This window comes from Scylla paramamosain, chromosome 15, assembly GCF_035594125.1.
Source record: "Scylla paramamosain isolate STU-SP2022 chromosome 15, ASM3559412v1, whole genome shotgun sequence".
In the NCBI taxonomy this organism is placed as follows: Eukaryota; Metazoa; Arthropoda; class Malacostraca; order Decapoda; family Portunidae; genus Scylla; species Scylla paramamosain.
In genome coordinates this window covers 10968512-10986011 of record NC_087165.1, presented here as the reverse complement: position 1 = coordinate 10986011, position 17500 = coordinate 10968512, and the positions used below count along the sequence as shown (strand labels likewise).

At 42.8% G+C, this 17500-nt stretch overlaps 1 long non-coding RNA gene across 1 annotated transcript in view; it reads right to left on the bottom strand.

Annotated features, from left to right (window-relative positions):
• Window positions 1-17500, bottom strand: part of LOC135107433 (uncharacterized) — a 53747-nt gene that overhangs the window by 18966 nt on the left and 17281 nt on the right. The window contains exon 2 of the long non-coding RNA XR_010271776.1: window positions 2761-2796. This is a non-coding gene — a long non-coding RNA (uncharacterized LOC135107433). The remainder of the gene's footprint in view (window positions 1-2760; window positions 2797-17500) is intronic.

Below are 17500 nucleotides of genomic sequence, written 5' to 3'. Positions count from 1 at the left end.
TAAAGACAGTAACATGAAAGATGAAAGTGGTGAGAATAATAATACTAATAATAATCACGTGAAATCAGGAACAAGAAGCGACAGGGTTATGATCACTACGCACTGTTCACCTCAGTTTATGATAATTCTTTCTGATATAAGGCCAAGAGGTGTGCTTCTGCCTCCCCTTCCTTTGTGTTCCTTTGTGCTGCAATACTGTACACTGAATTCCAAACATATCATCTCCACTTCAAACATTAATTTCTGTCAAAACTAATAAAACTAATCAACGCGCAACCCACTTACAAAAAGTAAATAAATAAATAAACAAATGGATGTTTGTGAGTACTGTGAAAGCTCGCACTGTGAATTATTGTATATTCATGTACAGTGTTTACAACCTTGAGCATTATTAACCTTTTCACTGCCACACGAAATGATCAGCAGCACCAGAAGCAATGCGTGAAGTCTTTATAAGCATCTGCAAGAAAGTTAGCGATTAAAAAGAATACATTTGGCAATTTCTTCCCAGTTCAAAGACTGGATGTGGCTGTAGAACAAGTAAAGATGTCTCAGAGTGACTAGTAATTAGGAAAGGTGTACCAAGTGGCAATCAAAGACTTAACACCTGTTCCCGCCATGTATTACCAACGCCCAATACCGTACATGCTGATGACGTAGTCCTTTACAGCTTGGTCAAAAAGAAGTAATCGGAAATAATGTACTGGTGTAAACAACTGCGTATTACAGTACAATGCAGCTCTGAACATTACTAGCATACATCACCGTAATCAAAACCAAATAACTGTTGATAATATAGTGCACATTATCCCTAAGTATATATGACACCACACACACACATACATACATACAACTATGAACAGAAGCACGGAACATCGTCATACAGTATTCCTCGTCTTGGGCGCTCTTCCCACGCTCATACGGTGTCGCTGATCCTCAAATCTTCGCTACAAACCACTGTCATCTACTTTTTCTCCACTCATACCTCTCGCTTTCCCTCAAGTCGCCTCTAATGCAGTCCCTCCTTCAAAGACCTAAATATATTCACTCAGTAATCCATCTTATAGTCCTAAACACGTGTTCACTGCCGCTGTTCACTTACGCGGGCAGGTCGTCAGGGCTTCAGGTGAGCATATTAAGACGGCCGCGTGTAGGGGTAGAAATGTCCTCGACCTTCACGTAATTACCGGTGTGGGAACAACCTGCGCACACACTCGCACATACACGCAAAGCCACCACGTCCGTTCTGAGTCACGGCGGTTAGAGTAATATCCTTTTCCTAAGCCAGCAAGTCCGGATGTACAAACGATAAGTGTGACGCTCGCTTAATTACACCCAGTTAATAATAGACTGGTGATGAAAAAAAACATACAAATAAATTGATCCCCATGCTGATTTCTTCCTCATCAACACTTCTGCACTCAGCTATCAGGCGGAAGTACTTGTGCAGTGCCTTACTTCTCTGCGTGATGGTGATGAAATTTGACTGCTAGAGAGACGGAAATAGAGGAGGTCACGTTAGCAAGCATACCTTTTCCCTTCCACTCACAGTCTGCAAAGAACAATAATTTCTATGGAGATTTCCAGAGAGAGAGAGAGAGAGAGAGAGAGAGAGAGAGAGAGAGAGAGGGACTGCGTAAACCCGCTTTTGAGTCAACTCGTCATCTAGCGTCGCGTCGGAACCTTTAAAAAGCGATAAGATAAACAACACTTCCACCGCCTCTCTCTCTCTCTCTCTCTCTCTCTCTCTCTCTCTCTCTCTCTCTCTCTCTCTCTCTCTCTACTATTCCCTCCACTTGTCCTCCCCATCCCTTCACTACACCCTTCCGCCTTCACTCACTTAATCCTCTTCCTCCTTCCTCCTTACTAATGCAATATAATCCCGTTGGTGGCGCGCCATTAGACTGATCAATCATCTCTCCTTAATACCAATAATACTCCTCACTTGCTGCTCTTCCTCATTCCTATTCGTGTTCCTCTCCCTCTCTCCCTCTCTCCCTCTCTCCCTCTCTCTCTCTCTCGCTTCTGAGTGACACAAGGCACAAAAGGGCAACCAGATATCAGCTGTTCAATCTGATCTAAGCCGCGGCCGTCAACCCCAACGGGACCGAGGGAGGGAAGGAGTGTTGTTACCTGTGTGTGATAGATAAGCTGGTGTGACAGGTGTGTGTGTGTGTGTGTGTGTGTGTGTGTGTGTGTGTGTGTGTGTGTGTGTGTGTGTGTGTGTGTGTGTGCATGTCTTTTTTTTTCGTACTTCTAGTTTAATATGTGTTTATTTCTTTTCTGTATTTTTTCATCTGTTTCGTATTCCTTTTTGTTTTGTTTTCTTACTTTTTTTGTTTTAGTATCAAATTTTACTGTTTTACTGTTTCACTACCTCTTGTAGACCATAAATGTGCATAATGATGTAATATTTTACTCACGTCATTTTGTTGGTGGCTTTTTTTCATAATTTTTCTTCGCATATCAGTCTCATACATTGTAAAACTTGTGGTCAATAAATTATCTATCAGTGTGTGTGTGTGTGTGTGTGTGTGTGTGTGTGTGTGTGTGTGTGTGTGTGTGTGTGTGTACAGTTACGTATGCAGGTGCGTAATGCTTACAAACTGAGGGAACACAAAACCCCAAAATCAAACTCACAACACAATGTAATAAAACCTTAACTATAGTACATACGTGTGAGGAGAAAGAAGAGAGCAACATCACCATCACGCAGCATCAGCACACGTAGTACAGGTAAGGCTGCGCTCGGCTACTCACCTTAATTAATTGCAAGCCGCGAAGTCACTCCCAGAACTGCAAAGGGGAGAGAAAAGAGAAAGTGAGAGGATGAAGAAAGGGATGGCGGTGGGAAGAGGGAGAGAGAAAGAGGGAGAGAGAGAGGATGAGCAGGCAACAGGAGAAGGAGGAGGAGCAGGACGAAGCCAGCGGTGATTTGATGACATCCACCTGTCAGACTGAAGCAACGCAGCGTGGGAAAAACTTACGCTAACTGTGAGGGTCTTGTATGGGTCTTGCTGTCCGTTGTGCGTGGAGGAAACGAGGAGGAGGAGGAGGAGGAGGGGGAGGAGGAGGAGGAGGAGGAAGATTACATAGGACAACCAAACAGGAAAAGACAATTAAACCTTTACGTGGTTGTTTGAAAGCTAATTTTAACTACTTGGGGAAAGGAAATTATGCCACGGCAGAGGAGGTGGAGAAAGAGCAGGAGAAAGAGGAATGTAACACAAAGGGAGGAGAAAGCTGGAGGGAATGAAAGGAATAATGGAAAATTAACTAATATATATTCTTGTAGCATATACGAAAATGAATGGATAGAAATGCGAGACGATGACGAAAAAGCAGTAATAATTGATAACACGATGGTGGGAAAGGTGGAATATGATAAGAAGAAAAACAACAACAGCAACAACAACAAAAGAAACAAAGAGAAAACGAGACGAAAACAGAAAAAGAAAATGTCGAGGAAAAACAAAGAAGAGGAGGAAAAGGAGAAAAAAGGGAAGACGAAGAAGAAGAAGAAGAAAAAGGAAAAAAAGGAAGAGTAGGAAAAGTCTAACATCAACCACCATTAATAGTTTAACCCACGCACTTCTTATTACTTTATCAGCATTAGCACAGCACACACCACCAGCCAGCCAGCTAGACCAGCCCAGCCCAGCCCAGCCCCGCACAGCACAGACCAGCCCAGCCCAGCCCAGTCCAGACAGCCCGACCCTCAGTCACGGCCCCTTTGATCCCGCCGCTCATGATGAAACACACACACACACACACACACACGCATCAGCTGCAACAGGAGGAGGAGGAGGAAGAGGAGGAAGAGGGACGAGCGAGAGGGGGTAAAGTAAAAGACAAGACCATAAAAAGGAACCATTGCGGTATGTGATGATATGTAATTGTGTGTAGTAGTAATAACAGTGTGTGATGAAGGAAGAGTCTTGCCTCAGACTTACTGTATGTAAGTTACTAAAATATATATAGTACTTGTGTGTATGGGGAGAGAGGGAGGGAGGGAGGGAAGGAGAGCGAGGAAGGGGGTGAGGTGAGAGAGAGAGAGAGAGAGAGAGAGAGAGAGAGAGAGAGAGAGAGAGAGAGAGAGAGAGAGAGAGAGAGAAAAGAAAACAAACAGACAAACGAACAGACAGACAAACAGGTATAGAACGACAGACAGACAGACAGGCAGGCAGACAGACAGACAGACAGACAGACAGATATAATAACTATCCTGTAGAAAATCGTCATCTCTCTCTCTCTCTCTCTCTCTCTCTCTCTCTCTCTCTCTCTCTCTCTCTCTCTCTCTCTCTCTCTCTCTCTCTCAGCATGCATCACCAGGTGTCTCGTCCCTTAGGCCTCTCAACACACACATTCCTCGCAGCTCGTATAGGCCTGAGTGTGACTTTCCTCTCTTTTCTCTTCTCTCTCTCCCACGTCTTTTGTATCCGTCTGTTTATTATTCCTGCTGTCAGTCTCCCGTGACTCATCCATCAACATCCATCTTATTTCTTCTCCTCCTCATTCTTTTCTTCCTCCTCCTCGTCCTCCTATTCTAAAACGTACCTTTCCTCTGCTTTCACGCGTCCCAGGCCTACTCTGCCTCGGGGCCTAAAATGGGTGGTGCTATTCTACTCGTTTTATGGCCTTAACCTTTTGACTCCTAATGACTTAACCTAACATAACCTAAATCTATCTTACTTTACCTTACCTTCGCTTACTTTACTTAATTTACTCTAGTATAACATAACATGACATAATCTTACCCAATCTTAACGTTACCTTTACCTTAATTAAACATAACATAAGCTAACATGAAGATATTTGGCTTGCTATTCTATTCGAGTAACTCAAGATTATTAAACTTCAGGTGCTAAAATGTTTGAAATACTTCATCACTCTCTTTTGCTTCAGTGATATCCAACAAAATTATATCCTAAACTCTCACGGCACCATTTGCTTAGAGCTACGGTAGTCAAAGGAATTAATGTATTCACTAGGGATCAGGGCCCAAGTAAAAGAAGTTCCTTGGCTATTGTTGAGGTGAAAACAAGAGCCCCTCGTTATGTACGGTGAGAATGACAATTCCTCCAAGTGGATATAATTACAAGTCACACCGAGGAACATGGAGGAATAAAAAAACAACAGTAGATTCGTCGGTCCTTATGAGATTGCTCGTGGTAAACTACAATATCTAATCTCAAATGTGACAGGACGCTAAAGGTTACGGTTTAAATATTACGAGAGATAAGTCGGTTATGCATTAAGATTAAATTTGTCCTTGGTGTAAAAAAAGTCCCGGATTCGTTTATCACACAAAGCACTCGTTATGGAGGAGGGCTTGAAAGACTGCAAGTAAGAAGAGAAAGAAATTATTTATATGCCACTACACACCAATTTCTGTTTATTTTCTTCAGAGAGCACCAATCTTAGACTACATTTGTAACAGTACGAGGTCTGGATGGCTACAAATATAAGATAAATTGGTCTTTGTTTGCTCGAAATTTGAGTACTGTAAGTAAAATCATATCTATATACATACACTGTCATTTGTGTTTCATCCCCAAAGAAGTGAGCACTGCCTACAGCCTGAGCAACGCGAGGGCTTGGTTGTCTATAAATAAAGATATAATTGTTCCAGTTGAGACTCTCACAGTAAGTTTTAGTGTTAGAACCAGGAGCATATCTATTCCAATACCAGTAGTTTTTTTTTTCTTCTTCTTTTGTGTGTGTCTTCTCAAGATAATAATAACCCTCGGTGCTACTCGACCGCAAATAAAGAAAAGGCTGCCCTTGTTTAAAAATTATACTACAAATCTGAGTACTCAAAGAAAAAGAAAAAAAAACTCAAATCCCTACCCACACACAACTGTTTTCTTGTCTTCTTCCGATCGTCTTGAGCCTACAGCTATTCATTTACAGTTACGAGTAAAGACGAATTTGTCACTCTTGAAAATTTTGCATCAAGTTTGAGTATTCGAAGAAGATAAGACTACATTCATTCACAGTAACAATCTCACGTTTTCTCCCGGTATCAGTGACCCTCTAGAGCAACTCAGTCATAAATCAAAGGTACCTTCATTCTCGTTGAAAATACCACAGCAAGTTTGAGCATCGGAAGCAAAAAGTACAACACAGCCCCATCCATGCACAGTGATGTTCTTGTTTCCACTGGTGGTGTCAGCAAGTCTCTGGGGCCACGCAACGCTCAACAACTGACCACAGAGGAGGAAGAAAAACACTTGGGCCAAACCAACACGCCCGCCCAGCACTGACAAAAAAGAAAGAGGCACAAAGTACTTTTCATTTTCACACAAAAGGCAAATCATCGCGCACTTTCACCCTCCACCCTCGCCTCCTCGTCCTCCTCCTCCTCTTCCTTCTCCCTCATTAGCAGCACAACGGCTAAGAATAACAATACACAGACTAATGATGGAGGAGGAGGAGGAGGAGGAGGAGGAGGAGGAGGAGGCCAAAGAGAACGAAGTAAAGACAGAAGTGAAAAGGAAACAGGAAAAAAAAACACGAGAAGAAGAAGAAGACGAACTAAAAACAAAAACAAACAAAAGAAAACACAAAACAAACATAAAAGCTAACGACAAAGGATGAGAAGAACAAGTAAAACAGATATACAAAAAAATAAAGAAAAATTCCAAAAAAATAAGAAAGCAACTTGTCACAGCCTTCAAAGAAAAACGGAAGGAAGAAGAAGGATCTGATGTGACCCCAAGACTAATTCAAGGAAAGGACTGTCGCTGGAACCAATATAAGACTGACAGGAGAGACACATAATCCGTGACTCTAACTGACACACACACACACACACACACACAATACAGTACTAAGTGGCCTCTTGCCCAACGCAAAAGGCAGGGTACGAGGAAGGGAAAAGAGGAGTTGAATGGGTAGTGAAAGAGGTAAGGGGAAGTACTGTATTGCTTCGTGGTGTGTACTCGGTGATGAAACGCTGGGTGGTGATGGTGGTGGTGGTGGTGGTGGTGGTGGTGGTGGTGGTGGTGGTGGTGGTGGTGGTGGTGGTGGTGGTGGAGACTACAGAAGGAGAAGAAGAAGAAGAAGAAGAAGAAGAAGAAGAAGAAGAAGATAATGATGATGAAGAATAACAACAACAAAAACAACAACAACAACAACAACAAACAGACGACGACGAAGAGAAAGAAGAGGAAGTGGAAGAAGAGGAAGAGGAAGTCGCACGCAGCACACCCAAGAAGGAGAAGAAGAACAAGAAGAAGAAGAAGAAGAAGAAAAGGAGGAGGAGAGGAGGAGGACACACGCAGTACACCTGTTTCCTGGACAGTAAGGGCGATGCACCACCACTACACCACCACCACCACCACCACGCGCCTTCCTTTCCTCTACCTGGACACACTCAAAGCACCACTACCATCACAAGCCCCACCACAACCACCACCACCACCACCACCACCATTACCATTCTATCTCCATCACCACCGCCACCAGCACCACCACCACTACCACCAAGCGGTACAAGAGCCGCTCCCCACGCATCCCCTGGACCGAGAAATGGAAAGTATAGCAAACCAAAACACACGTACAGAGAGAGAGAGAGAGAGAGAGAGAGAGAGAGAGAGAGAGAGAGAGAGAGAGAGAGAGAGAGAGAGAGAGAGAGAGAGAGAGAGAGAGAAAGAAAAAGGAAAAAAATGTTGAAGCTTCCACAGAATTGCGCTGGATCGACTTTTTTTTCATATATATATATATATATATATATATATATATATATATATATATATATATATATATATATATATATATATATATATATATCTTTTTTTTTCATTACTTATTGCGTCTATTGTATTGAATTTTTTATTGCATTGTATTCGTCTCCTTCTATTTCTCTCTCTCTCTCTCTCTCTTTTGTGCAGTGCCTTCAAGCGTGACTATTTAATTTACGTATTTATTTATTCATTTTTATTGGACTTGGAATAAAAATAGTATAGGAATAGACAATGAGAAGCAGGAATTAGCAACCGAGAGAGAGGGAGAGAGAAATTGTGAGTGAAGATAAAAGAACAAAACATGAAAAAGTAAAAAGTAAATTAATAAGTTAAGAATATGCAAAGAAAACAATGGAATGATAAATGTGGAACCATAAGCTGAAAAATAACAAACTTGCAACGAGAATAAAAAAAAAAAAAGAGACAATTACATATAAGAATAACAAAAGACATAAAAAAGAAAAAAACGAAAAATTTAAGACACATTTAAATATATAGATTCATTATAAAAGAATCCAATTACATATATAAATAGAAAAAGGAGAATACGATTAAAATTACCGATCATTAGCGAGGCATTCAGGAAGATGAGTCCTGTCAAATATTCCTTAATTAACACATACCGATCATTATCAATTAAAAAAAAAAAAAAAAAAAGAGCTAAATATGTAAAATAGTATTCATTCCTTCACGTGTACAATTAATTATTTGCATTCAAGAGTCAAGCAGAATGAAAATGAAAACCAATAATAAAACGTTTGGTGATCGTTGACGAAGAGATCAAAGCGAAATGAAAAACATAAAAAATATAAATAAAAAACAATTTGGACTTTTTCAGACCTATTCTCGTTGACAATAAAAGAAAATTAAAGCAATGACACACACACACACACACACACACACACACACACACACACACACAAATTGCATCACACGTAACTCTGACTTTGCAAATGAAGAAAATGTACAAGCGGAAGAGAGAGAGAGAGAGAGAGAGAGAGAGAGAGAGAGAGAGAGAGAGAGAGAGAGAGAGAGAGAGAGAGAGAGAGAGAGAGAGAGAGAGAGAGAGAGAATGGCAGACAGATAGATAGACGCACAATAATAAACATAACAGAAACACACACACACACACACACACACACACACACACACACACACACACACACACACACACACACACACACACACACAAACACAAACAAACAGCCAAACAGACAGACAAACTGACAGACAGACAGACAGACAGACAGACAGACAGACAGAGCCCATATGGAGGAAATGAAGACAGGTGGTTGGGAAAGAAAAAAGGAAATTGGAAGGAAAGGAAAAGGAAAAAGGAAAGGAGGAGGGAGAGAGGAAGGAAAAAGAGTAAAAAAAATAAATTAATAAGGAAGCGAGTAAGTCCTTGGAGTAATCTAATCCTACAAGAGAGAGAGAGAGAGAGAGAGTTAGTTCTTTTACAGCAAGAAAGAGAGAAGGAAAAGAGAAGAAATATAAGCAAAGAGACTTAGCAAGAAATGAGGAAGAAGGAAAAACAAGAATAAAAGATTACGAACATAAAGAAAAAACAAGAAAGATAAAAGACTGGGGAAAATAAATATGGTGAAAATTAATGAAACTAAATGAAAAAAGAAAAAAAAATAAAGAATACAATAATACTCAAACAAAAACGAAAAGAATTGAATATAAAACATGATTTTTGCGAACACAAATGGAAATGACATAAGCAAGAAAGGAAAACTGAGGAGGAGGAGGAGGAGGAGGAGGAGGAGGAGGAGGAGGAGGAGGAGGAGGAGGAGGACGAGGAGGAGGAGGAGAAGGAGGAGGAGGAAGATAAAAAAAATAAAATTACTGTTATTGTGATTGATTGATTGACTGACTGAGTGAAGAGAGAGTGAGTGAGAGGGAAAGAAGGAATGGAGGAGAAAGACAGAAAAATAAGAGAGAATACTTATCTCCCTCCCACGCCTCCTCCTCCTCCTCCTCCTCCTCTCCTCCCACATATTCTCTACCTCCCAATTTAACTCCATTAACCTTCAAATATTCTCTCTCTCTCTCTCTCTCTCTCTCTCTCTCTCTCTCTCTCTCTCTCTCTCTCTCTCTCTCTCTCTCTCTCTCTCTCTGTAACTGACTTCTCCACTCACAGAATTTAAACAACTACTCTCTTCCTCCTCCTCCTCCTCCTCCTCCTCCTCCTCCTCCTCCTCCTCCTCTTCATGTCCGGAGGCGCCGCTGTAGTAAGTCAAGTTCACAAATCCACTTTTTGTTGCTTCTCTCTCTCTCTCTCTCTCTCTCTCTCTCTCTCTCTCTCTCTCTCTCTCTCTCTCTCTCTCTCTCTCTCCCTGAGCCAGCCCGGGCCGCCACACCCGCTCACACGCTATTCTTAGGGCTGCCTCGGGTCGCTGGACGCTGGATCTCCACCTACCCCCTCCCCCCAGCCTGCCTGTATGTGGCTGTATGCACCGGTCTGCATGCCTATATGTGTCTGTGGAGCTTCCTCTCTCTCTCTCTCTCTCTCTCTCTCTCTCTCTCTCTCTCTCTCTCTCTCTCTCTCTCTCTCTCTCTCTCTAGAAAAGTTTTATCTCTTACCTTCACAAAATTACTATTGCTACTACTACTATTACTACTACTGCTCTCACCCCTCCCTCCCTCCCTCCCTCTCTCCCTACAGAGACAGTCACCCGCCCCTTTCCTGCTTCCCTCCTTCCCCCGCCCTGCCTCCGACACATCTGTCACACCTGCCCGCATTACACCTGCCTCTAATAGCACCTGCCAAACCACAACTCCACCACCACTGCCAGCATCACCACATCGACAAGACACACGCACATTCAAAACAATACACGGGAACCAAGACTCCACTGAACCACCAGCATCACCACCACTGACATCACCGCCACCAGTCATTCCCAGCTCCCCCCCCCTCATCCTAACACCAGTGCATTCCAAGCAACACTACTTGATCAGCACTACCACTCAGACCACCAACACTACCACCACCACCACCACCTCGCTGTGACGTCACTTTGGCTTCTTCCTCTTGAGTTCATCGATGCCCCGGACTGGGTACACACACACACACACACACACACACACACACACACACACACACACACATTCTTACTTCTTTTCGAGCATACTTTCCCCTCCCAAGGAATAGTAATGAGATACTTTTGAGAGTCAAGACGCATATTTTTCATCACATAACTTTCACTGCGAGTATGAAATAACAGAGGTACTTGACAGCCAGTTTTCTCTGCTTAAAAAAAAAAAAAAGGAAAGGAAAAAAAAAAAAAGGGCATTCCAACGATCAAGTATATGTTATTGATATTAGACAAGCTGTGGAGGCAAGGCATGTGATTGGAATGTGGTTGTGAGAGGATAGAATGAAGCAGAACAGAGAAAAAAAGATAAAATGAAAAGTACAGTACATCATCCCTTGTTTCCTTTCACCCCCACATTCTGTTATCATTGCAGTTAAGATAATCCCTTCACTCTTACGAACATATAGAACTGCACCAGGGCGAAACATCATTCAGTGGAACAATAAGTAAAAACACATAAAAAGAGCATAAGAACAGACACAAAATGACCTTAACACGGACAGGAAAGCCCCAGCATCACCTCCTGGGGAAGGACCATGTTCTGAAACTCTTCTGCGCCGCACCACGACCACTTGCAAAAGGTACACTTTTTTTTTAAGGATATTTTTACGATTCTGATGACAGTTTAACATGATTTCTACGTCATTTACAGGAGAAACACTCCTCAGAACCCGGCTAATCATCTCTGTGGGCTTTAAAAATAGACGTGATGAGAGAGCAAAATGTTTCAGAATAAGTCCTAACTCCTGCCGCGGGACGACTCCTGCAGAAGACGGCCGGTCAGCTGTCCTGGGTTTAACTTCACCAAGAGAAAGAATGTGTTTAGTGCTCACTCCGCCCATCCAATCAGCGGCAATGGTGTTAGAAAACCCTGCCCCTGATTGGCCGAGGAGGCGAGCACGTGGCCGGTGCTTTCTCCTGACGAGACAAGACGCCGAGACGCGGGAGGCTGCATGAGGCGCAGGGACTTGGTATGTTTTGTTGACGCTCCGACTTTACCAACACGTGACAGGTCTTCGCGGTGCCTCAGAGATTGTGCTCATCCCCGCAAATGTTAGTAGGTATAGGCAGTGCAATATGTGTGTATATAAAAGCATAAGGCCTTGATAACACTGCCCTCCCGCGCTCAGCCTGTTCAATTGTACAGATGTTTTTGTGACAACTTTCAATACAGATACTCAAGAAACGTCGTTATTTTTCATTCACTATTTTTTCGCTTACTAATTTTTTCTTTTATATATTTGTTTATCTATGTACAGCAGTTACCATTACTCACTTATTTTCTATATTATTTATCTATCTATTTACTCATTCTTCACTAAAATTTCTGCTACAGTTTCACGCTGGATAACAAAAATCCCCTAAATTCGCTTTCCTCGTTATCAAAACACGAAACACACACACACACACACACAAACAGACACATCATTCTTGGCAACAGACTCAAACGTTCTCTTTCCATATTACTGAAAGGAAAGAAGACTATAGAGTGACGAAAATGACACCAAATAAAATGAGTAGCACCAGAAATCAGAAACCAGTGTTACGAGGAAGAGGAGGAGGAATACAAAGGAATACAAAGGAAGTCCAAACAGCAACAGACTCCTGAGGTCCTTACTAGGCTGTTTGGGTAACTATTCTACTTTATTAGTGGGAGAGACAGGAGGAGGAGGAGGAGGAGAAGGAGGAGAAATGGAAGACACTAAGATGTTGATTTGTTACCAGCTTATCTCCTCCTCCTCCTCCTCCTCCTCCTCCTCCTCCTCCTCCTCTTCCTCCTCCTATATGAGTGTCAGAAGCACCTAGCAACACACACACACACACACACACACACACACACACACACACACACACACACACACACAAAGGAAGTCTCTTTAATGGATTTCTTCACAGTGAGTTAAATGACATTACCTTTTTTTTTTCTTAATCTCTGTTTCTCTCTTTCTTTTCCTTCTTTCTCCCCTCCCCCCACACCGACGTCACACACTCCTTTTTCAGTACACCGCTCCCTCATCAAGTTAACATTTCACTGGCATATTTTCCCGGTCGCTTTCCGTGAATGGCAAGAAGGGGGGAAAAAATATAAATACCATTGATTCCACGAACGTATGTACATAACGAGGCTTCCAATTTGTTTTGTTTTCTATTTCGTTCGTATTTCCCTCCCTTTTTTTTTAATGTTTTGTTTAGGTAACTATAATAAAGGGTAGTGGTGGTGGTGATGGTGGTGGTGGTGGTGAAGGTGATGATAAAAGCAAGAAGAAGAAGAAGAAGAAGAAGAAGACATACTAATATTTGCTTCTGAGAGAGGTCCACAATCAGAGAGAGAGAGAGAGAGACTTTCTTTTCAATGTTCCACTGTAAACATTCTTATAAATTCATTGCTAAATCTGAAAATCACGACTCTCTCTCTCTCTCTCTCTCTCTCTCTCTCTCTCTCTCTCTCTCTCTCTCTCTCTCTCTCTGGCAGTGGCAAAAGAGGCAGTTTTTTTTCTTCTTTCTCTCTTTTTCTTCTCTCCAGCCTTTCTCTTCTGGTATGCAGGTGGCAGCGAGGTGGCATACCAGAACCCTCCTCTCTCTCTCTCTCTCTCTCTCTCTCTCTCTCTCTCTCTCTCTCTCTCTCTCTCTCTCTCTCTCTCTCTCTCTGCTTCTTAATTGCAGTTTTAGATTAATGTTTGAGGGATGTTATGAAGGTTTAGGAGTACGAGAGAGAGAGAGAGAGAGAGAGAGAGAGAGAGAGAGAGAGAGAGAGAGAGAGAGAGAGAGAGAGAGAGATGCAACATGAATGACCATATGTGTAAAAGAATGGACATATGGTTTGCATTTGATTCACACGCACACACGCGCACACACACACACACACACACACACACACACACACACACACACACACACACACACCATGTTCGCTAACCAAATATGTGAAGAAAAAAATAAAGATAATAATATAACATCAATTAAACGTGCAAATCAAAACTCACTAATTAAAAAAACAAGGATAAAGATAAATGAGTCAACAAAAAAACACTGGATAACAACAACAACAACAACAACAACAACAACAACAACAACAACAACAATAATAATAATAACTATCTACGCAAAATAAACAAGTACTTTCCTTCACAATACTAAAAAAAACAAACTCAGAGCAAAACAGAGAAAGAAAGAGAGGGAGAGAGAGAGAGAGAGAGAGAGAGAGAGAGAGAGAGAGAGAGAGAGAGAGAGAGAGAGAGAGAGACTGACTGACACGTCCTTACCCCCTCTCCCCACACACACACACACACACACACACACACACACACACACACACACACACGAGGCAGGTAAATTGGTGCACCTAATTGGACCTTTCAGTTCTCCAGGCCCGGCCGTGACCAGCTTCCAGCCGCCACAGACAATAGCACCCCGCCCCGCCCCGCCTCCACCTGCCCAGCTAATTTTATCGGCCATCAAGGTGTGTGTGCGCGTTCGTGTGTGTGTGTGTGTGTGTGTGTGTGTGTGTGTGTGTGTGTGTGTGTGTGTGTGTGTGTGTGTGTGTGTGTGTGTGTGTGTGTGTGTGTGTGTGTGTGTGTGTGTGTGTGTGTGTGTGTGTGTTTTGAGAGCGATGATTCTAAGAACGTGGCATGGTGTTTCTCTCTCTCTCTCTCTCTCTCTCTCTCTCTCTCTCTCTCTCTCTCTCTCTCTCTCTCTCTCTCTGTCTCAGTGAAATAAGCATGCTGGCTATTTTAAAACTCCTTCAAGCAGAGAGAGAGAGAGAGAGAGAGAGAGAGAGAGAGAGAGAGAGAGAGAGAGAGAGAGAGAGAGAGAGAGAGACTGCCCACCCCTTTCTAATCTGATTCATCCAAATCGTCCTCCCACGACCAGCAGGCGACTACGTGATGGGAAATGCACACACACACACACACACACACACACACACACACACACACACACACACTCATTCACTATGGCACAACCGTGTAGTATATGTATATACAGTTACGTAACTGTTATGCATACAGTTCCTTACGTTAATGAGGTTGCATGTTCTTACTAGTAGTAGTAGTAGTAGTAGTAGTAGTAGTAGTGATGGTGGCGGTGGTGGTGTTGGTGGTTGTGGGTGTCGGACAGGGTGGTGACAGTGTGGGCAGTGGTGATGGCAGTGATGAAAATGGTGTTGCTTATGAAGGTGGTGACAACTGAGATGGCGGTGGTAGAGGCTGCAGCGGTAGTGAAGGAGGTGGAGGTGAAGGAGGTGGTGGTGGTGGTGGTGGTGGTAGTGGTGATGGGAGCGATAATAGTGTCCAGGCTAGACTTTTCACACCTTCCCCGTAACAGACCAGTAACCATTAAAAGTTCCTTCATCCTTCCTTCCTTTCCTTCCTTGCTTCCCTGACTCCTTCCTTCGCCCTTCCTCCTCCTTCACCACATCCCTCCCCACTCCACACACTTTTCCTTCTCGCTGTGTTCCTTTCTTTCTCTTTTTGTTACTTAATTTGCATTCCAATTACTCTCTCTCTCTCTCTCTCTCTCTCTCTCTCTCTCTCTCTCTCTCTCTCTCTCTCTCTCTCTCTCTCTCTCTCTCTCTCTCTCTCTCCATTCCATTCCCAGTACGCCCGCTGACTCCATTCCGCCACCGTCCACCGTGAAGGATTGCTGTAACGACGTGGCAGAGAGAGAGAGAGAGAGAGAGAGAGAGAGAGAGAGAGAGAGGTTGAAGAGGCACACAGAAAGAGAAACAGTGGTACACACACACACACACACACACACACACACATACACACACACATTAAGAAAACAATAAACACAAGACAAGCTTACAACAAGAAAACACCAAAACAAGCTTTCTATGATGCTCAAGGTGATGTATTATGTAATTCAAGGTGATGACATTGCCTGAGTTTCCACTAGTGAGCAAACCCACCTCACGTGACAAGTACAGGTGGCCGAGGTAAAGACACACACACACACACACACACACACCCACACACACACACTGATTGAGGTTGATACTGTTGTGTTTCTTTCGATTTATGAGGCTTTTTTTTTTCCTAATTCTTCAATATCGCATGACTTAAAGGGCTGAGGACAAGAGGATTATGCACGTAAACTATTGCTCTTACTGTCTCATTCTCCAGACTCCACACTGTCGTTATATTTATTCGTCCACTCTCGTAGCAAAACACAATGTAATCTATCTATGCACTCGCAGCATTTTTCTTTTCTCAAATATGACTATCGTAAGTAATGAATTATTTTGGGACATATATATACCAATAAATTCATCACTTTTAGCATTATATTTCTTTCATGGTTCTCTTCGATATTCTATAAGTAGATAAGTATAGAAGTCTTCCATACAACTATTAAGGCTTAGAAAGGAAATGAAGCTACTTGTTCCCCACGTAAAGAAGGAGTTAACACCTTGGCTTCCCCCCCCCTCTCTCTCTCTCTCTCTCTCTCTCTCTCTCTCTCTCTCTCTCTCCTCTCTCTCTCTCTCTCTCTCTAGGGGAACGGTAAACTCCATGGGTACTCAATCAAACATCACGTCATTTTCTTCTACAGACAAAAATCAGAAGGTATGACACTTTCAATACAATTAAGACACTGGTGAAGGGGGACAAAGGTTTATATAGAGTGCATCACTAACAATTACAACTATACGAAGAGAAACAAATAAAAAAAAAAAACCTTAACAAACATACTAGTACACGAAAATAAACCAACAAAACATAGAAATATACTGAAAGCTACTCGTAAACAAACACACACACACATACACATACACACACACACGCGTGCACCTTCACCTTGATGTGGGAGCCAAACACACCCACTAGGCATCTTGACCCCCACGAGTGAAAGTGTGGCGGCACCGCAGCAAGGCATCATGCACCTCCTCCCTCCTCCAGTCCTGCCGCGCCAGGGTGACGCCTCTCTCTCTCTCTCTCTCTCTCTCTCTCTCTCTCTCTCTCTCTCTCTCTCTCTCTCTCTCTCTCTCTGTCTATCTATCTATCTATCTCCTACTACTTCAACTACTACTACAACTACTACTACTACTATAACTACTGCTGCTGCTGAAACTAATACTAATACCACACACACACACACACACACACACACATATACACCGTACTCTAAGTTGTGGCGTGGGCGTAAGGTGTATGAAAAAAGAGGAGGAGGAGGAGGAGAAAGGAGCGAGAAAACGTTGAGAGAGAGAGAGAGAGAAATATATAACCGCACGTGTGACTGACCAGCAAACAAATGATCCCAAAAAGAAAAACAAAAAACAAAAAACAAAAAAATAATAAAGAAGAGAGAGAAATGAAAAGGAAGAACGAAAGAGAAATGGGGAAATCAGTGAAGATATGGGAGAGGAAGGGCAGGTGAAGGAGGAAAGTCAGGGACGAGGGGCCAAGGGAAGAGGAAAGAGGAGAAAGAGCAAGAGAACCAGAGGAGTATGAAAAATCGGTGTTGGCGAGGAGAATTATGGGAAGCCGGTGACGGGGAGGATGGGGGAGGGGAGAGGGAAGGGGAAGCGATGGTAAAGTGTGGAGAGGAAAGGCACTGGATGATGAGTGGAAAGAAAGAAAAGGGAAGAATAAGGAAGGGAAGATAATGGATGGGGAAGGAAGAGAAAATACGGAGACGAAAGAAGGAGAA